The sequence below is a fragment of the Herpailurus yagouaroundi genome, unplaced genomic scaffold, assembly GCF_014898765.1.
Source record: "Herpailurus yagouaroundi ecotype Mexico unplaced genomic scaffold, PumYag 28, whole genome shotgun sequence".
Lineage (NCBI taxonomy): Eukaryota > Metazoa > Chordata > Mammalia > Carnivora > Felidae > Herpailurus > Herpailurus yagouaroundi.
Genome location: NW_024412376.1, coordinates 66,377,722 through 66,401,963, shown reverse-complemented (window position 1 = coordinate 66,401,963; position 24,242 = coordinate 66,377,722). Strand labels below are relative to the sequence as shown.

Sequence of the window (24,242 nt, the reverse complement as noted above, 5' to 3'; positions counted from 1 at the left end):
AATATTTTTTCTTTTTCTTTTCTTCCTTTGTTTTTTTTGTTTTTGTTTTTGTTTTTTTTTTTTTTTTTGGAACCTTAGGAAAGAATTATGCTTACCTTTGACATTTATTTCATTCAATATAAAGTATGTGCATTATATAATATGCTTAATTTAAAAACAAAGTTTAAATTTTCCAAAGACTTCAATTTCTACTACGAAAATCTTCCATGAAGCTGTTTTACTATTTGTTTCTTATAGGAAAAGATATTTCTGGAATTGGATTTACTATACTGAGGCTTTCTCAAATATGGTTGTTTCTTACCACTGGTACATCTTATACCAAACTTAGCTACAAAAAAGCACATGTCACTGTGATCCCAATTATATGCTATCCATGAATGGTGTTGTGTAAGGGCTCACATTTTGAGGAACATTTCTAAAGATTTCCTGCGGCCTCTGAAGAGATCTGAAGATCTACAACCACCAAAAGTGGGCTGATATATTTTGGAGATTACAGCACGGTAGTGAACAGCTTTGGGTATTGAAAGATGGAGTTCGACTACCAGCTCTGTCATTTACCAGCTTAGTGGCCGCAGGTAAGTTTCTTCTTTTCTTTAAATCACAATTTCTTCTTAGGGGCGCCTGGGTGGCGCAGTTGGTTAAGCGTCCGACTTCAGCCAGGTCACGATCTCGCGGTCTGTGAGTTTGAGCCCCGCGTCGGGCTCTGGGCTGATGGCTCGGCCTGGAGCCTGTTTCCGATTCTGTGTCTCCCTCTCTCTCTGCCCCTCCCCTGTTCATGCTCTGTCTCTCTCTGTCCCAAAAATAAATAAACGTTGAAAAAAAAATTAAAAAAAAAATCACAATTTCTTCATCTGAAAAAGAACCGTAAAAATATCTAGCTTACAGTTTTGCTGGAAAGCTTAAATAAGGTATTGAATTCAAAAGTACCTATTGTGTCTAGCACATTGGTTGAAACTCAATAAATAGTGGGAATAATTTGGTTTCTCATTTATGTCCCTAGACCCCATTTGCTTGTTCAGTGCTTGTGGTTCATTGTTCAAAATCTTGAAAGAATAATGTATAAACAGTTAACTTTTGATAGCTAATTAGCACGCTGCCCATTAACATGTGTTCTGTAGCATAAAATATTAATCTGATAAACTATATGTGTGTGTCTTCTTTAACTACAGGATGGGCTTCCTTATGTTTGTTTGGCTGCCAGAGATTTTTGCTCTTGTATTTACTAACTTTAAACGGTGAGAGAGGTGCTGGGCAGGAGCAGGTGCTAGGAATTGAGGTTAGTGAATGAAGTCAGGCTGGGAAGAATTAGGGTGGTATAGAGGTTGGTGGTAGCTTCAGAGGGGAGGAGCAGAGCCCACCCATCAGGGGGCAGGGACACAAAGAATAAGGCTTATCTGGGGGAAAAAGGATTGGGGCCATCACAGTAGTGAGTAGGAAAAGAAGGCGAGGTCAGCTGCCAGTGGGAGGCGGACAGCAAAACAAAAGATGTTCCTGTTAGAACAGAGAAAACTCACCGTGGTCAAATATCTCTGGTTCTGAAGTTAATCATTTTTTCTGGAGTGCCAGAAAAATTCCCTCTTATCTTTGTATTTAAAATACCATACGCAGATTATAGAGCCAAGTATTTTATTCCCTTTTTACAGATGGATAGATACATCAAGTGACAAAAAATTAATAGATTATTATATTTTTGTAGCATAGTGAAGTAGAATCCAATACCAAAATTAAATGCTTTTATTATCATCTTATTTTTTTGGCTATAGATTTTTAACTAGATCTCCCACCATGACCCTTGCTGCCTTCCCAGTTCAGTAATGCTCGAACTACAATGTATCTGTAGACATGTGCTTGCCTCCCAAAGGGAGGTCTAGACAATAATAACTGTGTTCAAGTATGTGGAGAATTTTTATAAAGAGAAAAACGACCAGCTTTTACCCCCATTTTTCACCGAAAACCAACCCAACAGGAATAATACATTAAAAAAAAAAAGATTTAGGCTAGAAATCACATACAAGTGCACATGTGTGTGTGTGCCTGCCCCCCCCCCCCCCCGCCACACCCTTGGTACTAGCTAAAGTTTTGAAAGGATAGTAAAAAAAAAAGTTTTTCCTGGAAATTTTAAAGATTTGGTAGATAATTATGGGAACAGCCATTACCTAAAATCAAATTAATAATATCATTGAAAAATATGAAGACATTTGGATACTTTATGTTGTTTTAGTTTATGCTGTCAACACAATCCACAAAAATATTTGAAGGCCACCTACTCCTAGCATTGTTATACATTGATATATTTTGTTAGAGCATCTGTTTGTTGACTTAGACAGTGTTACAGATAGCTAAGATGATTTGACAGAAAAGAATGTTTTACCTCTGGTTAATTATAAAATATATCTCAGATGTTCCTGTAATACATAAAATACCTAAATGTGCTTTCTGATGATTGAAAGATTTCCTTACCAAGATGATGGTGTAGAGAATGTGACTAAGAACACAGACCCCATGTCAAATAGCCTTGGTTCGTACTCAGTTCTATCACTTATTAAGGTGACCTCAGGTCATTTGATTTTTCCCACTTCAGTTTTCCCATGTATCCGCTGGGAATGATAATAATATTGATGCTACCTTCTAAGAACAGCATGTGTTGCAAATAACAGAAGGTAAAACACATGAAATTACTTGGCATAGAGTAAGAACTCTATGTGGCTGTTTTCATTATGACTGTTAACTGATTTCTTAACCTTGGGAAAGACTCTTGATTTTTATGAGCAGCAGTTTCACATGTGTAAGGGGCAGATAAACCCCTACTTTGTAAATTTGTCAGTAGGAGTACATCAGCTTCTAGCACATGATTCAGTATTAATAAAAATGTTTCTCTTATTATCATCTTAATAAAAAGTATTCATTTTCATCTAAGAAAATGAAACTAATTGTCTTTCAGCAGCAATTTGTCTAAATTTGGAGACTTTACCAAGGGTGAGTAATATATGCATAAGTCCACCCAACCCCTCGACCTGTCTAGGTACCAACACTGTCACTCTGTAGGATGTGGGGGCTGTTATGAACCACTTCTTTTTGGACAATTAGCGGGGAGGTTATGGTCCCAGGAGTAATTCAAATGGGGCCCTGCAAAGTTACATAGCACAGGCTGACTTCCTTTTCTGGATGGTCCACAGATGGCTTCTGTGGCTGATCCCTTCTGTGGATGAGGAGCTGTGCATGCCAGGAATGGTCTAGGGCATTGGCTTGGTTCCCACACGGCTGGCCTCTTGGCTGGCCATCTCAGATACTCTACTGGCACCCTACAAGGCATCTCCCCTCTCCCTGCAGCTTCCTTCCCCGGGCCCCTAGGCCCTCAAAGGCAAGGCCCCATCTCTTCTATCCATCTCTCCAGATTGAGGTACCAGGACGTCTACTTTTCCCTCTATTTTCTCTCTGGTCTTTTTTTTTTTAAGTTTATTTACTTTGAGAGAGAGAAAGAGAGGGCTCGAGCAGGGGAGGGCAGAGAGGGAGAGAGGGGAGGGAGAGGGAGAGAACTGACCAGGAGAGGAGTAGAGAGAGGGAGAGAGGGAATCCCAAGCAGTCTCCATGCCGGCAGGAGCGTAGATTCCCATGTGGGGCTTAAACTCGCAAACCCTGAGAGCATGACCTGCTCCAAATCAAGAGTCTGACACTTAACCTACTGATCCACCCAGGCACCCCTGGTCTCTACTTTGGTATACAATCCATACACTCCTCACCTCAGGGACTTCCCTTTTAAAATGTAAAAGCCCAATTTGGAAATCTTTTTCTTCTTAAAAGACCCGATGTTCCTGGAGGCCATGGGGATGTTGCTGCCTATTAGGCAGATGTCAGGGAGGAAAGAAAACCCCAAGATGAAGGGGAATTTTCTAAGAATTTCTCTCACCACTCACATAAGATTAAAATGGTGTTTCCTGGTCCTCTAAGTATGCAGGAGTGTGGACCTTTGCATCTACTTGACCACAAACACTGTTCTTCAGAAATTCCATCAGCTGTGCATTTTAGGAAGCTGTATGTCTTAGAATGCTGTAGCAAAGTACCACAGATTGGGTAGTTTAAACAACAGAATTTATTCTCTCACAATTCTGTAGGCCAGAAGTCTGAAATCAAGGTTCTGGTGGGATTAATATCCTTATGGAGGTTTAGAAACCATTTTTTTTTTATTTAACAAGTTATTTTATTTATTTTAGTGAGATTAAAATTGATTTGGGCACACATTTTAACATTACTTTGCAGCAAAATATTAACCTACTATCTGCAAGCTTTATGCCATCAAGCGATGTCCTATTATTAATCTTCAGTGCCATTTCTGTTGATGTGAAAGGCTCCCTTTATGGTCTACATGTCACAGTGCTTGTAGAGATATACTATTCTATTTGATCCATTAGGACTTTCAGTGCTGCAAAAATCATGGTTGACTTTAGATATTCCTGTGAGCTATGAGTATGTTACCTGATTTGATCTCTGTAATAACCCTAGCAGGCAGGCACTGTTATTTCTACAATTCTATAGAGGAAGAAACAGAAGCTGGCATGAGTCACATAGCAAGAAAGGCCAAGATTGAGACTATCAGGAAGGTCTCCCTGTAGAAAGCAAACATTCTGTGTTAAACCACTTGAAGTATGCTGTCTCACTTGATGAAGGACTTTCAACTAGTTATTACATGAGGAGGTAATTAAGAAAGGCCTCAATAGCTATATATATTCACATAAAATGGTTCATATTTTATATGGAAAGGTCAGCCCCTCATATCCTCATTCTTATATATTTGGCTATGTGCTTTTCCAAACACATGAACGATTACAAACAGCAAGTTTAGAGGAGTTGGGGCAAAAGTACTGTCAGAAGCAAGCACACAGTTACAAACAAGGTCATGTGATATGTAGCAGTGAGGGGGTAAAACAGAGACTCTACCAAAAAAGTAAAGGAGATAAAAACAAAGCATGATAAAATGAAACAGAGCATGTCTATAAGGGAAGGGATCCCATCTGTCCTGTGCACCACTGAACACCCAGTATGCAGAATAGCATCTGATATCTGGTAGGTGTCTGATACATCTTTGTTGACTAAAGGAATAAATAAATTCATGTTTGCAACACTGCGAAAGGGTGAGGAAGTGGTATGAAGAAAATTATTTCTCAAAGCATGTTCCTTGCAACCGTAGTTGCAAAGATACTTCTAGGAAAGAATAAAGATCATGTGGTCTAGTTAGTTATGTATGCACTTCATATTATCTTCCGATCTTTTTTTCGGCCATACAAATAGCTCTGGTTTCTGCCATGCAAATTGCTCGGTTAAGAAAACTGCTTAACTTTGTTTAATCCCATATTGTCCCAAAAAACCTTTCTCATGTAGCACCTGAAAATGTGCTTGTTACTTGTGTTCTGAGGAAATGGGAGGGTATGCTTTGTGAACACTAGCTTAAGGCCAATGGTTATACGAGTTTGTTATTCCTGAGGGTGCTACCATTTTAGAATTAGTACAAAAATGTATTTGTGCACTATGTACTTTATTTTAGAAGACAAACTGTTATAAATTTTAAGAAGATATGTGATAAGATAATACAAAAATATGTTAAGTTTTGATACTTACAATGTTAATATTTTAGAAATCTAGAAAAATACCTCAACTGGCCTTCTTTCTGCTCCCTGACCCAGGAGGTTGATTTGTATAGACAATATCAACAAGATTCTTTGACTTCTAGTTGCCAGTGAGGGGTCTGGTGGGAGATCCTCAAGAAGGATGTATAAGATCAGGGTGTCCGCTCCCCTGCTTCCCTCTCTGCCCAGTCACTTTGTGATGGCTGCCTCTTCTGACCCAATAATTTTACTACTGGGTGCTTCCCTACACAATATGCTTTTTCTGGGTTCCAGTAAAATTCCCTCCTTTTGTACTTTCTGATCTACACAGCCTCACTGTTTCTAACCTGAGATATTGTACTCTTCTATGGTTTCCCTATGGCCAGCTCACTCTTTTGTTAATAGGTTTTTCATTTAAATCCTCCTTGAATTATCCTAATTGTGTATCATTGGCCTCCTGTATATTCTTTATCTTCTACTTGAGCAATGGGCTATTTGAAGTATATCTATATAACTAGACAATATAGTTTCTAATCATCTTGACATAGTTTTTGAAAATTGGATTAATATTATTTTATTTTAAAATATCTAAAGGAAACCTTTAAAATAAGTAGAGCTTACTGGTTAGATGCAGAAGCTCTAGAATGAAATTGCCTGCGTTTTAATTTTATTTCTGTCTCTATTAACTGTGTGATCTTGAGCAAGTCATTTTTACATCTCAGGTTTTCAGTTTCTTTATCAGTAAAGGAGAGACAATAATAATGGGTGACCTAAGGATTGTTATGAAGATTTTAAAAGTTCGTATTTATAAAATATTTAAAATAATGATAGGCCCATGTTAAGTGCTAAGCATTTGCATAATAAACATTATGATTTTATTGAGTGCCTGTTGTGTTCTAGGCAGTTTGTCAGATACTTTTTCACACTTTATCCCATTTAATCCTCACAGCCATCTTGTGAAGTAGATGTTATAATATAAGTCATTTAATAGAAGAAATTAAAGTCAGAGTAGTTACGTAATTTGCCCCTGTCCACCTGGTAAGTAATGAAGTTGAGATTTGAAGACAGATTGGAATATCGTTATTGAGTTAAATCACACACACACACACACACACACACACACACACACACACACTATATATACATAGACACACAGACATATCTTTACATACTATATATACAGTATTGAATACTCAGTATTTACATTTATAGAAAACTTGTGCCTGGCACATCATAGATACTCAATATATGATTGTTCCTTCATCTCCTGATTTCAAATTTTCTGCTTCTTTTTACTTTACCACACTTCCTTCCATCTTACAGGTAAAGGAGTGAAATGAACTTTCCACAAGTCTTGTGAGTATTAACTAAAGAGAATGCAATTTATCCCTATTGTTGAACCTCCCTTCCCCTTCCAAGATAATAAAAACATTAACAACACACTTGTAAAGATACAAAATTTGGATTTTCCTGAATGTACTAAGCTGTTAACTTGGAAAGACATGGAAACCTGTGATTGCTGTAGTGGATGCATCCCAGATAAAAAGATCAAAGGTTATCACGGGACTAGCCAGATGTCACCATAAAGAACTCTGCCTGTTTTCAAAGTAACTGATGGATGATGTGAGAATTTCCATTGGAATGCCTTTGAATGTTCTACACAATGTCATAAATATTAGAAATTTTATCAGTGGGTCAAATGGGTTTGAGGCAATAAAACCTTGTTAAATCACCATTCACTTATAAAACATTATCTCATTTTATACAAACATAATTAGGAATTCAGTAAGAAGGGGCCTTTTCTAGACATCATTGTAAAACTTATCCATACCAATGCTATGGCAATCTTCCACATTGAATTTGAAAATATCTTTTGAGTTAAAGATCTTTTTTCATTCTAAAGTATTACCCTCTTGTGTTATTTCCCGAAGGGTTTAACTGTCTTGCAAATGTCATATAACTAGTAAGTGGCAGAGAATGGATCTAATATAATAATATATATTTTATATATATATATATATACACACACACACATTTATATATATATACACACACATATATATGTAGAATATATATAATATATAATGTAATTTATATATGTAAGTATATATATACATATATATGTATGTGTGTGTGTATATATATATATATATATATATGTATGTTCTATAAGAGTTACTAGCTCACAGATCTAGAGTAAGCATTTATTAGACATAAGTTTTAAGTTTCATTATTTATTAGCCACTTCTGCCCTTCCCCTTAGAATAGATCATCTATCTATCTGTCTATATATCAGTCAAGATTTATCTTTAGTCTAAAGGCTCATAAATGATTTGACAAGGTAGCCTCTTGTGTCTCCCAGCTTTATTCCCTCCCCTCACATTTGTGATATTAAAAGGTCTTTTCTGATTAATAAACAGGAAGAAAAAAGAAAAGTTTTGTTTTCTAGCTTCTAAGTTATCTCATTGGAAGATGTCTTCAGCATCTACATTTTATTGTATTTTCAGTTTCTTGACTAAATGTGTTTATTCTAACTTCAAGGTTAGTAATTATAGTAGTGAAACCCTCTTACTCTTTGACTTCTGACTTTGTTTTAATTGGGCTTACTTTTAAACAAAAATCAACATGTATATCTTTTTCATTCCATACAGTAATTATGGACACTATCTTTAATCTTTAACGGAATCACTATGTTATATGGCTATTTGCTATAAACCTTTTTTTCCCCCTGGGAATAGGGGCTGATTCAACTATATTTCCAAAAGAGACCAATGATTGATTCAGCTTCTGGCCCCATTGGATACTTGAACAGCAGATGAGAAAATTTCTATTCTCTTCCGGATTCTAGCCAGCAACAGGATCTCTGTCTGACCTCCAGGCTGGGGCCTTCCTGGTCACCTTGGTTAAAATCTAACTGTAAGTGCTGACAGAATTATATAACAGTTGCTAAAGCTATGTGAACTTATGGACTAACAAGTCATTTGTCATATATTGGAGATACGTGGGAGCCTCAGCACCAAGGGGAAAGGCAGGAGCCCTTCGTCCTGTGAACCATGACCCAGACACTGGTTGGGCTTCTTACGGTCACGAATATTGAATAAGTCTCTGTAGAAGCCTGAGCCTTCTGCTCAGTTCCAGGTGGACAGTTTTTTGTTTTTGTTTTTTAATGTTTATTATCCTTGAGAGACAGAGAGAGAAGACAGAGTGCAAACAGGGGAGGGGCAGAGAGAGAGACACACACACACAGAATCCAGAGCAGGCTCCAGGCTCTGAGCTGTCAGCACAGAGCCCAATGCGGGGCTTGAACTCACAGATCGCAAGATCATGACCTGAGCTGAAGTTGGACACTTAACTGACTGAGCCACCCAGGGGCCCCTCCAGGTGGACGGTCTTATCCCTTTGAGGGATAAAAGCATTTGGTAATTTCTCAGTGATAACCTTAGCATTTTATGGTGGGGAAAGTGCCAAGACTCTTTAGATTTACTATACACTATTGTTGCAAAATGTTGTATATTCTTTTTCTTTCAGGATAATTTCTCTCTTTCTCAGAGACCCCATTTAGTTCATTTCTGGAAAGTCAGAAAGTACTTCTGAGGAATGATTTTATTAGAAAGGCAAACCATTTGATCATACCTGTAAAGATCATGGCAGAAAAGGGGATATTACTTTCAGAGCGAAGGACATTGTATAAATGAACTCATCCACATTAGATAGGACATTTTTAAAATTAATTAATTAATTTATTTTTAAAGGTTTATTTATTTATTTTGATAGAGTGAGTGAGCATGCGTGTATGAGCAGGGGAAGGGCAGAGGGAGAGAGAGAGTCCCAAGCAGACTCCTCACTGTCAGTGCAGAGCCTGACTCAGGGCTCAATCTCACAAACTGAGATTATGACCTGAACACAGACCAAGAGTCTGTCGCTTAACTGACTGAGCCCACTCAAGAGCCCCTAGATAGAACATTTTATTTCATTATTTTTCAAATATCAGATAGCTATTCCTGAGAAGTTTCTATGTCAAATGTGTAAGTAATTAGCCAAATATTAGAGCCTCAGAGAGTCAAAGAAATTATGTGGATCAAAAGAATTAAGACTGGGAACATATTAGAATTAAAAAAATTTTTTTTTTAACGTTTATTTGTTTTTGAGACAGAGAGAGACAGAGCATGAACAGGGGAGGGGCAGAGAGAGGGGAAACACAGAATCTGAAACAGGCTCCAGGTTCTGAGCTGTCAGCACAGAGCCCGACATGGGTCTTGAACCCACGGACCGTGAGATCATGACCTGAGCCTAAGTCAGACGCTCAACTGACTGAGCCACCCAGGTGCCCCAAGACTGGGAACATATTAGAATTTTAATGGTGATGACACAACAGCAGTTGCTGATTCGAGCTTCAATTACTGGATGCTACTGCTCTTCATGTAAGCAGCATAGGGTGGTTTGAAGTGGGCTCAAGACCCAGGTCATTTGGGTTTGAATTCCAGCAGTGCCAACTGAGAGCTGTGTGTCTTGGATAAGTTACTTAGCCTTGCCGTGACTCAGTTTCCCATATTTAAAAAGGGGTAGCGGGGTGCCTGGGTGGCTCAGTCGGTTGAGCTTCTGAGTTCGGCCCTGGTCATGATCTCGCAGTTGACGAGTTCGAGCCCCATGTCGGGCTCTGTGCTGACAGCTCAGAGCTTGGAGCCTGCTTCTGTTCTGTGTCTCCCTCTCTCTCTGCCCCTACCCTGCCCATGGTCTGTCTCTCTCTGTCTCAAAAATAAAGACAAACATTAAAAAGGGGTAGCAATAGTACCAACTTCAGAAGAAATATTATAAAGATTAAATTAGTTATCAGTAAGTACTTAGCACTAATCTTACACAAAATAAATGTGTAAATGTTTGTTAGGTTGTACCATATTATCAATCTATTTACAATGTTTATAGGTCTACTGTGTTCAGAGATACTGTACTACAGGATGGTCCTGGCCTACAAGGGATGTTTAGTCAGAAAAAAAAAAAAAAATGATGCCATTCAGTATAGAAAAGTGGAAGCTGGATATATGATCTTAAAGATAGTGATGTAAAAGTTTAAACTTTAATTTTAACTAGAAAATTTGAAGTGGTTACTTTTTAAAAAAATGGTTATTTATTTATTTTGAGAGCTAGAGCTAGAGAGAGAGAGAGAGAGAGAGAGAGAGCGCGCGCGAGCATGCAAAAAGGGGAGGGGCAGAGAGAGAGGGAGAGAGAATTCCATGGCAGGCTCCATCTCATGAACTATGAGGTCATGACCTGAACCGAAATCAAGAGCCAGACAGACACTAAATGGACTGTGTCACCCAGGCATCCCTAAAGAGGTTACTTTTTATTGTTAACTCTCTAAGGACATAAACTGCCCATATATAATAATTCACAGGACATAACAGAGAATTAGATACAATGATAGAAACCAAGTAATACTTACTTTTAAAAATAAATTAAAATTTACTCATGTAGATATCAAGCTACTATATTTTATCTTACAGTAAACCCAGCCCTTGGAGTACAGACATGACCCTTGAGTCTCACATATCTCCATTTGCTGAATTACTCGTGTAAAATTCTTGCTATAGTTCATGTTATGGGGGACTTGTTAAAAACTAAAAATAAAAAGCTACATTTACACTGTCTACAAGGAATAAAATGTAAACAATTTATTCATAAGTCACATTTAAATAATCTACGTTTGTACAAAAATGTCTTAAGAATTATATCCTACCGGGGCGCCTGGGTGGCTCAGTGGGTTGAGCTTCTGACTTTGGCTCAGGTCATGATCTCACTGTCCATGAGTTTGAGCCCTGCATCAGGCTCTGCGCTGACAGCTCGGAGCCTGGAGTCTGCTTCAGATTTTGTGTCTCCCTCTCTCTCTGACCCCTTATCCCCTCCCCCACGCCCCTGTTCATGCTCTCTCTCTGTCTCAAAAATAAATAAACATTAAATTTTTTTTAAAAAGAATTATATCCTACCAATATATCCTACCTTATATCCTTCAGTATAAGCAATTGCATATTCACTTAACTAACAGCAATAAAACGAAAAGGGGAAAATTTCAAGATGGTTTAAAAAGACAAAGTAAATTTAAAATGGAAGCAAATTACTCTCAGGAATCACACTTAAATATTCTACATTAGTAAAGTATTACCCGAATCATACTTCTATCAAGCTTTCATTCGAGTAGTAGTGTAATCACTCAACAGAAATGAAGCTAAAAGAGAAAGTGCAAATTTTCTTTAGAAAAGTTTTGTTAGAAAGGAATTTTGCTGTAGTTCAGGATCTTCAGAAGTAGGCTCAGTATAGGGCTGGATGCTTCCAGGATGTGGGAGAGAGGAAATATTTCAGTGCTTAGTGTAGAGACATTTTTTATGTTAATGGAAGATGTGTTAAGCCAGGGGCATCTCTCAATGATGAGTATTCTTCTGGATGTTCATACTTACTTGGCATGAACTGTCCCCTGGAATTCTCCTTCAACATCTGAATGGAGGATGAAATAGAGGAAGAAAGGCTGAACTTGAATCAGGTGTCATCTTTAGTGTCCTTTCTACTGGATTCCATTTTTGAAAATGCATGATCCTATGGTGTTAACAAAAGAAGGCATAGTAAATTTTTAAGTCTGCTGGTCCAGAGAGAGTCTTCTAAGTTCAACAGGATAAATTATAGATCTCTCTTGTAGAGAAATTATTGGAAACATATAGTGACTTGATGCAGGGAACATTCCATGATTTTGATCACATGGTGATGACATTTGGTCCACAGAGGATACATTTAGATACTTTATCCCTCAGCCATCACAGATTAATGCTCTCACTTTCTTGGTGATCTGATAATCCATGTGACTTGGTGGTCCTCTCAGACCTTTGACATATGTGCCACTTTAAACATTGGGCATAAGAAGCCCCTTTTCATCTAAAAGATTAAATATAAGCTCTGCTTTATTGAATTTTCTCCCCTTGTCATATGCATTTTCTTTTCTTAATTCGTTGAGTTTTCTCTTGGCCAATAAAGTCTTGACCGATTATTATGAGCTTTATCCCTCATGGGAAATCATTTGGCTTTAATAAGAACAAATACTTCTTTTTGCTTTTTCTGTAAGAATTTTTGCTTGTTTTCTGAAGGTGTGCAGCTGTTCACAATTATGGTTGATTGTTTCATCTGTTTTGGACAGTTTCTCTTCTGTCATTAAATGGTAAATTCCCTATTAAATGAATATTCCAGTGTATTTTATTTCATTTTCTCAATGAAGGTCAGAAATGACAGTTTTTGTTGAAGATTTCAAATATCACTTTCAAACTGTGTATTTCCTGTCTTCAATGAAATCAATTTTAACTTTTAAAATTCTCAGTTTGGAAAATTTTATTTTGATATGTTAATTCTTTATGTATAATAGAAACATGTTTGAGGAGGTGAAAGTGTAGAAGAAAATAATTTCAGTAAATGCTGATTTTTCAAAGAAAAACTTTGAGGTTTTAGAGATTTGAAAAATTAGCTTTATTTTTAGCATGAAGACCTTTCAAGTAAGTATAGCTGAAGATACTTTCTCAAACACAAACAAGGCTTAGATAGTTTTTGCAATGTCTGCTGGTATAAAATATTGACTGTGGTTATTAAAATATTTTTAACATCACAGTGAGAGTTAAATATGTGACTTTATCTTCCTGTCTTTGACACCTGTAGGAAATGAATGAATTTCCTCCTTGGTATTTGTAATATGAAATGTACCTACCATTGCACTGAGGTCACAAAGTCACCAACTTAAGTCCCTAGTTTCTCCTTCCTATTTTGCTAAGTGGTTGTTAGGGTATCAATCTCAAATGACTTAAGTTTATATGCCTTTGTGAAATAGCTCTGTGAATGTGTGTATTTGGGGAAAGGCTTTAATAGCTTTTTATTGATCTTACTGTCAGTTGATCTCCTTGTTCTGTCAAATAGTGGCAGTATTATTATTTATTGCTAAATCTGCCATGAGAACCCAAATAGTACTGCTTATCAGAGCTTGGAATTGCCATGAGATTAACTTGTTTCTCTTCAAATATGATGAAAGATGGCAACAATAAAACACTCTTGTAAAATGACCCTTTTTCTACTGTATTTCATTATGGGAAAGAAAAATTTTAAAGGCATTTTTCAAAATCCTATAACATATTTCACCTAAATAAATCCCTCCATTCAAAGATATGTATATACAGCATATGTATTTATGTAAAAACAGCATTTTTGTTTATGTCTGTGTATACAATGTCCTTACCTCTTTTCATTATAGGATAGAATGCAAATCTAGGAAATCCTCTCAAAGGAGATTATCTTTTAACATATTTGAGTCAATTTTAAGAAAATAAACCACAAAACTTGATTAAATTACCAACTTTATTTGATTTTGTTTATTTTTAATGAATTCTTTTGTGATTTTTGGCTGGCTAAAATTCAGGCTACATACTGTACCTTTTGGAACATACCCATCAACAAATTGCAAACTTCTGTAACTTCTACCATTTTGGAATTATCTTCTTTTGTTAAACTTTTTACAAAATCATCCCCCCAAATCAAGACAATATCATCTAACATGGACTCCATATAACTTTTCACTTATATTTGTTAGTGCAAATAGATCTGGGAACAAATAGATTCCCAGTGTAAACTTAAGTATTTTTATTAAAAACTTGTGTTTCTGTTAGTTTGAGGTCTTGTCTGTTTACTCACCACTATTTTCCCAGACTCTGGAGTAAAAGATATGAGTAGTAGAAGAAGAAATACTAGATTTTCATAAAAGCATAGGAAAGGGTGGGCGTTGAGTTGTCACTGTCATTGTCAGCATCGACATAAGCATCTATTGTTGAGCCATATTTTATACTTACTATATGCCTTTATGTATAACATGGTCCTTATAAAAAACATATGGGATATGAAAACAAAGGCACTTAGAATGTATCTATCTTATTGATGAGGAGCTTAACAGATGGCATAATTAGGCCAGGACTTCTGAGCTGTGATTCAGCACACTTTTCATTTTACTGCCTCTCAATAGACACCTTCTCTAGTCATTGATCATATGAAGCATAACATGTACAATTTTTCCAGGGAGAGGTGTTGTTGACCTTCTGTTTATGGTATATTCCAATATGTAATCATCCCCATTGATCAACAATTCACTTTATAATTTAATCAGATTATTGGACTGAAATTTAAGTCCATTTCCCCACAAGGGGGCTCACGCATGACAGACAGTGAGTTATCTTTTCTACATAATAACTCTCTATATACTTAAAACATTTAAAAATAATTTCTTAGCCTTTTCCTCTCTTTTCCAAGCTTCTGTAATATTTTTTGTAGGACATTCATCACTTTCTTGTAATAATTTTTATTTCATTCAATTCACTATCTTTTGCTTCTCAGTTCTACTCTACATTCAGTTTTTGTATCTCCAATCTACTTAATATACTTCTTTCAAACTCCATTTGGTACTATTCCATATTCATAATCCTAATTGACTTTCCATAGAATGCAGAAATACATCCTTAGCCTAGTGTTCAAAACCTTCAATGATCTAATTCAACCTACTATTGCAACCTTCTTTTTCTCGATTCTACTGATAACTTTTGTATAGTTGAGCTTCAGCCTGAACTAGGATGGACTTGGAGAGTTGTGTTTTATCATAATAGTCAGAGTCTCAAATGATATGGTGAATATTGTTTTGATTCCATAGACTTCCTGAAAAGAGTCTCAGATACCTCTGGATAGTCTTTGTAGCATACGTCAAAAAAACATTAACATATTGAGTAAGAGCTTAAGCCCTTTCCCACTGTCTATGTGTGCAGACAAATTTTCTTTCCTTCCTAACTTTAGGATCCTGGGAAAGTTATTAAACTTATGCTTCAGTGTGCTCTTCTCTAAAATGGAATTAATAATAATATCTATTTCTTAGAGATGTTTTGAGGATTAAATAAATCGATGCTGGTTTGCAATTACAATAGTGCCTACCACAGGAAATAGTTACCTTTGTGATAAGGAAAATGCTTTTTTCTCTATTCCTGGTTTTCAATGTCTTTTTTTAAAGTTTATTTATTTATTTTGAAAGAGAGAGAGAGAGAACACATGGGGGAGAGGCAGAGAGAGAGGGAGAGAGAGAGAGAGAGAGAACACACGGGGGAGAGGCAGAGAGAGAGAGAGAGAGAGAGAGAGAGAGAGAGAGAATACCAAGTAGGCTCCTGTACTCCACTCTGAGCCTGATGTGGGGCTCAATACCATGATCATGAGATTATGACCTGAGAGGAAATCAAGAGTCAGATGCTTAACCTACTGAGTCACCCAGGTGCCCTTTCAATGCCTTTTCTTATCCAAATTAATATGTATTTGTTTTAAAGAGAGAAAAGTATGGAATATCTTTTAGTTTGATCAAGTCTTTTGGCAGTGTTAATCCTTTGATATTAATTTAAATATAGCTAAAGTATCCATAGGAATTTCAATGGATACCTGAGAAAAATAAGAGCAAGTTCTAAACGTGTTTGTTAGCCTATAAAGTTGTATTCGTTCCACTGATAGGCATCAACCATCTCTTTCCTTCAGCAACCTGCCAGCTTAATACTTCCCTTCTCACTAGGCTAAGAGGCTGAAAACAAGTCTAGAATGAATGAATTCATTCATTTATCACAAACCTATTGTGTATATGCCAGGCATTCTGCTAAGCTCTGGTATGCAATCTTATAATCTAGTGGAAAAGGACGTACATTAAACCAGTCAACAATAAAACAGTATGATTAAAAAATGTGAGAAGATTTTGAAATACTCTTCCCATTGCTTTTTATGTTTTGGATATTACTGTTGTTAACTGAGATGTAATTGACATATAACATTATGTTAGTGACAGGTGTACAACATAATGATTTAACATATGTATATATTGTGAAATGGTCACCACAATAAGTCTTGTTGACATCCATCACCTTATATAGTTACAATTTTTTTCTTGGGATGACAGCCTTTAAGATCTACTCTTTTAGCAACTTTCAAATATATACTATAGTATTATTAACTCCAGTCACTACACTGTGTATTATATTCTAGAACTTATTTATTTTTATTTTATAATTAGAAATTTCTCTGTATCTATGAACTCTGGTTTTTGTTTTTTAAATTTCACATATAATAGATGTCATCTGTTATTTGTCTTTCTTTATCTGACTTATTTCTCTTAGGATAATACCCTCAAATTCTATCCACATTGTTGCAGATGGCAGGATTTCCTTCTTTTTATGGCTGTGTAACATTCCATCACACACATAAACACACACACACACACACACACACACACACACACACCCATGCACTTTTACATACACTACATCCTCTTTTGGATATTTTCAGTAAGAAATCATTGTGAGGAAATGGGAAGCCAGGGAAAGAGCACGAGTTGATCTGGGTTCTGGTTTGAATAAAATATTAATACTTCAGTTTTATTTTCTTAACTGCAAAAGTAGGCAATTATCTAAAATCCCAGAACTATTATTCTCTTTGTTATTCTAAGAGTGAGTATATTTTTACATCAATTGTTACATGTTTGAATGATGGAATTATTCTATTGCAGCATTTATTTCATTATATTTCTTTCTTTTGACCTATCAACCCATGAAACTACTAGTATATTTTTAATGTTTATTTATTTTGAGAGAGAGAGACAGAGTATGAGCAGGGGAGGGACAGAGAGAGAGGGAGACACAGAATCTAAAGCAGGCTCCAGGCTCTGAGCTGTCAGCACAGAGCCCCACGTGGGGCTCGAACTCAAGAACTGTGAGATCATGACCTGAGTCCAAGTGGGATACATAGCAACTGAGCCACCCAGGTGGCCCAAGAGACTATTAGTATTTTGATGGCAGGTTCCTGAGCCCTCTTCATCATGTGTTCCCAGTATACTTGGTGCATGTTCTATTTAATATTGAATGTACTTTTAAGCTATATTTGCTGTGGCAAATATTCCAAAACAGCTTTTCATTTTATTTCTTGGTATGTTCCATTGAAACACAGAGCTGAAACTATTTTTCTGGGTACAATGACAACAATAATCAGTGTTTTTACAAAGGTTAAATTTTAAGGAATAAGGGTTACTACACACTGGTTGGACTTTTCACACTCGGGACAATGGTCACAAGTTTTTAATTTTACTTGTGTCCAGCAGATGGCACCAGTGTCTCAAAAAAAGTCTCGGCTGAGGAAAAACAATGGTATCAGATTATGCACGCATTTAAAACTAAGCAGATGTCATAAAAATCCAAGAGACTGTTACACAAATATTCAGACCTATACAGTGAAATACAAAATGAAATAGTTGAGGAAGTGTTTATCTTTTGAAAAAGTTTCTCCAAGTTTTTAGCTTGTAATTCGTGGCAGTTACTCTTGGAGAAAAAAGACTAGATAGAAAGAAACAAATGGAAACTGGTGATTATTTCTGCAGAAAAGGCCCCACCAAGGCCAGGGCGTTTTCTAAGATGCTTTTGGCTATATCTTGTTTGCAAAATTTATGAAAATAATCACAAAAGCAATGAAGAGTATTTAATTTCTCCTTTTCGTGAGTTGTCCCTTATTTTGGTTACACTTCAGCAGCTCACCAATTGTTTACAACTATGAAAGGGAGGGGCACACTAGGTACTGGTGAAAACTAGAGAAGGAAAGCAAAGACGCACCGGTACTTCCAAAATTTAACCCAAGAAAATTAATGTTCAAAGTCTTCTTGGCATTGAAAGCTTTGATTCCTAATTAAAACATCCTCCTTCCTGAATACTGCTACGTTCCTTTTCCCAATGGGATGATCCACAGTTTTCCTTTTCTTTAACCTCTGAAATGAACAAATGTTTACTCACAATTTCTTGAAATGTTATGTAATTTTGTTGTAATTTTATTTTTTAAATCCCCTACTGCCCTTTTTTTTTTTATTATGTGAAACTAGACTAAGGTACTAATTTTATATATGTTTTAACTATAACAGACTCATCATTTCTGATATTCAATTGTCCAAATTGAATGGGTTTTATTAGGTGGATTAAAATCAACAACTCTTATAAAATAAAACATGATTCCCTAATATACTATGAGTATGTGATAGCATATTATATTAACATATTATAATAACTATTCTTTATTCAATTAGGTCAAATTAATGATTGGGGGCAGCACATAAACATTCATTTGCTTCTATATTGATCTTTTTTTTTTTTTTTTTTTAAATTTTTTTTTTAAACGTTTATTTTTTTTTGGGACAGAGAGAGACAGAGCATGAACGGGGGAGGGGCAGAGAGAGAGGGAGACACAGAATCGGAAACAGGCTCCAGGCTCCGAGCCATCTGCCCAGAGCCTGACGCGGGGCTCGAACTCGCGGACCGCAAGATCGTGACCTGGCTGAAGTCGGACGCTTAACCGACTGCGCCACCCAGGCGCCCCCTATATTGATCTTTAATATAGCATGCTTTCAATGAAATAGAAAGTAAAAAATATGAGTGGATATGATACAAATTTGTTAGTTTTAAAATTCAACAATTTAAGAATGGTGTTCAAAGAAAGAAATATATTTCTCTGTTCTCAAAAGTGTAGTTCAGGGTGACTTCCCTAACATTTCTGAGAGATCACTCTTTTCCTCACCTTGACTCTGTGACTGACTCAGTGACTCAGACATTTCCCACTTCTGTCTGGTGTCATCATCTTGAGTAAATAAAGAACAGAGAGAAGGAAGATCAAGAATGAGGACCTCAGTGTAGGACAAAGAACCATACAACCATATACTGAAAATTTAGTCAAAATAGATGAGTCGATATAGTCATCAGTGTGCAACATGTGGTTACAGACGTTAGTTGTCTTTAGTTATTTCATAGTCATCAGGAAAAGAATTTACTGGTGACAGGTGTTTTAAAGCAACTCATTCTCTATTTTGATGTTATGTTCTCTCTCAGACTCATCCATATAGGCATATATGCTTTATATTTTACTTGGAATCTTAGTCTTCTCTGTGAATTTTTTTCGGCTTTGATTTCTTATGAAAATAGACATACAATCATGAGTTTAGTGTTTTAAAGAATCAGGATGGAGCTCATAGAAAATGAACTTTTCTGTACTCTGCCTTACACTATTCTCTGTGTGTTCAATGGTAGTGTGGAAAATTTGAGAATTCAGTGGGTCTGCTACATGTAAGTAGTTACCTAGAGGTGGAGTGGTTACAGAAAGAAGTGGGATGCTTAGGAGGGGCTAGAAGTAGCATTGGGAAATGTGGGTAGAATCTGTACAAATTTTGTGGGCTAGATAGAATTCTGGTGGTTGGGATGTTTTTTCAAACTGTTTTCAAAGTTAATTTATATTGTTTCTGGGAGTAAATTCTACCCCTGTTACATATCTTACCATCTTTAAAATGTCTTAAAAATTATTTTTCTTCCTTCCACTGTCACTGATCTATTAAGACGTGACAGCAAGGTTTTTATGATATTGCTAAAAATGTGGTAACAATGCAAACTCAAATTGTTTTTCAACTTCTATTTTTAAAAGAAAGCCAGTTATTTCAAGACAGATCACCTACTGTAAAATAATATTTAAAAAAAGAAGCCCTTACCATCTGGGGTATGATACATTTGCACAACAATCTTGGGCAGTAAATAAAAATCTGGTCCATTTAAAAGTATCTTTGCTCAGGCGCATCCTATCAAACGGGGCTGTTTTATAGTCTACCTTGTATTTCACTGCTTGCTAACTCTGTAAGCAAACAGAATTTGTTCACAGGGTGAAACACATATTTATGGTCCTGAATAAACTGTTCAGATTCAAAAACTATTTGTGTGACAGTGCTAGACACAGGGATTCTGCAGCCCAATGGGATGTTTGTAGACCACATTTGCATATCAATGCGCAGACCCCTTTTAGGAATACTGCTGCTTCATGACAATGCTGTTGTCTGAGGTCTGGGGGAAAGAAAACCCATAAAAGTTTGGACTCACTTTTCAATGCCCTCGATTCTTTTCTTGTGCTTTGGAAAACTGTGAAACAGGGTCACCAAGTTCCATTCTCCATAGTTTTATTATGTTTTCAATGAAGCGATTGAACCTGCACAGAACCCAGACAGACAGACATCACAAGGCCACTTTGTGGAAAGGCAGCTTCTTTAGAACCTTGAAGCTAAAGCTTGTCTTCCGTGTTTGTGGATTTGGGGCCAGTGCTCTGTTCCTTCAGTTTAAAGAACCAAAGGGAACCAAAACCTTGAAGCAAAATACTTAGAACCCTTTTGCCTGGAGAAAAAATATTAAGTAAAGGTGTTTTTTTTTTTTTTGTTTGTTTGTTTTTAAGCTACTGAGAATCCAACCTAAGAACATACAGTTGTTTGAAAGCCAGGCCATGGATGTGGAGGGGATTTTATAAGGTGACGTCATTTTCTACCTGGCTGACATCTTAATGGCTGTCAGTCCTAATCTTTGAAATGGAATCAAACAGAGCCTGTTTGAGGTTTCATTTGGAGAAAGAATTTCTTATTTTTTATTTTTGTCTGACAGTCCTTTGGTCTTCCTGAAGGAAATTTTAGCAGAAAGTCTTACCTTATATATTTATACTCTAGTTGAGTTTGTGTATTGCAAAGCTCTAAAGAAGCGACGATAAAAAGAAAGACATGTTTTTGTACTACTGCTTTTACCCACTAATTCATATTTGAAAACATTTTGTGAGTGTGAATGCTAGGATAGCAGATGTCAGGCTGAGCAGGATTTCTTCTTTACAGTTTGACTTGTGATATATTTAACACACAACTACACTGTATTGTGTAGTCTAAAATATCCTTTTTTCAAACCCACACCACTTTAACTATGATGCATGTAGTTTTGCCCTGTGATTTTGTCATTAATTCGCTTTTTCCATGTAATACGGCATATTTTTCCTGAATATTCTTTTGTAGTTGTCTCAAGAATGATTTATACTTCATAAAATTGTCTTGAACATAGGTAGTGCTGTGTTACCAATATCTCAATTGCTTTGTCCAGAGCTCTGAACAATTTCCTGAGTCACCTCCTATTACCTATCTTACTACTTCTCAGCTTCAAAGGAAAAAAACCAAAAATCTATTTGATAAAAGAATTTTCACCTGCTACAACTATGTAGGTAACTCCAAAAATGATCATTTTGACCCAGATTTCTGTTTCAGTAGCTACACTGTCCGTTTGATATTTCCATTGGTTGTACATATCACAGACTTGGTAAGTTTAAAACTAAATGCTATAGATTGTTTTCCTGTGGTGTTTTTATCATCCTATGTCCAAAATCCTTTGACACTCTTCTCTTTAAAAGAGTGTGTTCTGAACTTAATAATTGCCTCTGATGAATAGAATGTGTCAGAAGTGCCATGTGTAACTTCTAAGGCTAGGTCATAAATGACTTGGCTGCTTCCACTTTGCTCCTTCTTAGGTCACTCATGCAGGGAAAAGCAAGCATATTGTAAGGACAGTCTCCACAGTCCATGTGGAGGGCAACTGAGGGCTTTTAGTCACAGCCAGCAACAATGTGCCAGCCGTGTGTGTGTGTGTGTGTGTGTGGATCTTGGAAGTGGATTGCTTGTGTGTATCTTGGAAGGAGATCTTCCGGCTTTTAGATGGTAGTCAGCCTTTAGATGGTAGTCCTCACTGACATCTGTCTGACGCAAGCACATGAGAGACCCTGAGCCAGCACCACCAAGCTAAATTGTTCCAGAATTCCCAGCTTACAAAAATGATCTCAGATTGTAAATATTGTTATTGCATGTTGGGGTCATTGTTTGTAGAGCAATTGTTAGCTGTTCTGCCACTCTTCCGACATTCACTTCTTCTCCTATATCTGAAGAATGTTTAAGTCTCATGGTTTCTTACTTTGATGTGATTTTGGTGTCTGTCCCTTCTTTGAAATTTGATTGTCATGTTACCCCCATTTAGTTCAGACTATCACTTCCCAGATGGCTGCAGTGTTAACCTTTTAACCAGTCTTCCTGCTTCCCTTTTTTCAGTCTCTGTAGTGGACCTATAAATTATTTTTCTCTGAAACACATGGATGCCATACATTTCTTCTGCTCAAAAAACCTAGAATTTTTCCATTTGCCTTACAGATAAAACCTTGTTTTTGTTACCGTGGTATATTAGATTCTTGTTCAGAAGTATTCACACCTCCTCTCTTGACTTTGCTCTGATCTCACCCTAGACTTGTTTTGACCTCATGCTGGGCAGAGAGTACTTGCGACCCTTGATGTTAGACTTGGACATGTGACTTACTTTGGCAATAGAATCATGGCAGACACAATGCAAATAGAAGCATGGAACGCACTTAGGTTACTGGGTTTGCCTAATTGTGTTTCTGCCACTCCCATGAAAGGCACATCGTCCACCTAGACTGCTGATCCAGGGAAGATGAGAAATGTGGAGCATATGTGAGCCCAGCACAGAGCAGAGCCCCACCCTGCCAGATCTGCAGCTTGAAGCAGAGCTACCTACCTGTGCTCACGCCAGATCACCCAACACTCACCCAACCCAGTGAGAGTAAGTAATTGTTTCAAGCCACCGAGGTTTTGCAGTGGTTTATTATGCAAGAAGCTCTATTACCCTAACTCCATCTCATCTTTTCAAACGTATCATTTGTTTCTGTCAATACCCCCTGTCTGTTTCATTTTTGACACAGCTTTTCCATTTTTTCGCATATCCTTTAAGGTCTTTTAAATGATGATATTTGCTAATTTACTAATAACTTATTAAGCTGTAGTATTATCACTTTTATGACAGCCTGATAGAAGCAATATTATTTTCATTTTAAAGGTGAGAAAGCTGTGGCTTAAAAAGGTTTCAAAACTCGTCCAAATTCACATGGTAAATAAATCAAGAATGGGATTTAAATTCAGGCCTTTGTGATTCAAATATCAATACTCATCGCTAAGATTCTATTTCTTATTTTAGACACAATGCCTTTCTTTTGACAACTCTGGTCCATAAATTATGCTAACAGTTTTCAATTCCAAATGCACTTAATTTTCCAGCACTAAGCATTTTATTTTTATAATCATTTTGAATGGTTTTTCCTTTAGCATTTTGTAGTTAACATCACACATTACGGTCTTTTACTCTATTCAATTCTCACAATGTCTTTTTGAGGAAAGAATGATTATTTTCTCCATGAGGAAAATGAGAATCAGAGGTTGAATAAGTTGTTCCTGGTCATTCAGCTATATATGGTAGAATTGAAAGAGAGCGATTATGGCTGAGTTAAGAGTCCCCCACCAAATTCAAATGTTGAAGCCCTAATCCTCAATGTGATGGTATTTGGAGATGGGGCTTTCCATGAGGTAATAGTTAAAGTTAAATGGGTTCATAAGGGGGGGGGGGCCCTAAACCCATAGGACTGGTTTCCTTATAAGAAGAGGAGGAGACACCTGAGCTCGCTCACTCTCTTTGTGCACACAGAAGAAAGGCCATATGAAAACACAACGGAAAGACAGCTGTCTACAAGCCAACAAGAGAGGTCTCATTAGAAACCAACCCTGATGTCACTCTGATCTTGCACTGCTAGCCTCGGGAACTGTAAGCAAATAAATTTCCGTTGTTCGAGCCATCCAGTCTGCGGTATTTTGTTTTGGCAGCCCTAACAGCTTAATACAAGGTCGAAAGT

At 36.7% G+C, this 24,242-nt stretch overlaps 1 long non-coding RNA gene across 1 annotated transcript; it reads left to right on the top strand.

Annotated features, from left to right (window-relative positions):
* The first annotated feature begins 248 nt into the window (after positions 1 to 248).
* On the top strand, positions 249 to 23,206 carry LOC121028265 (uncharacterized). The gene is made up of 3 exons (XR_005789153.1): positions 249 to 575; positions 8,339 to 8,516; positions 22,788 to 23,206. It is a non-coding gene; the product is annotated as an uncharacterized LOC121028265 (long non-coding RNA).
* Positions 23,207 to 24,242: the final 1,036 nt, after the last annotated feature.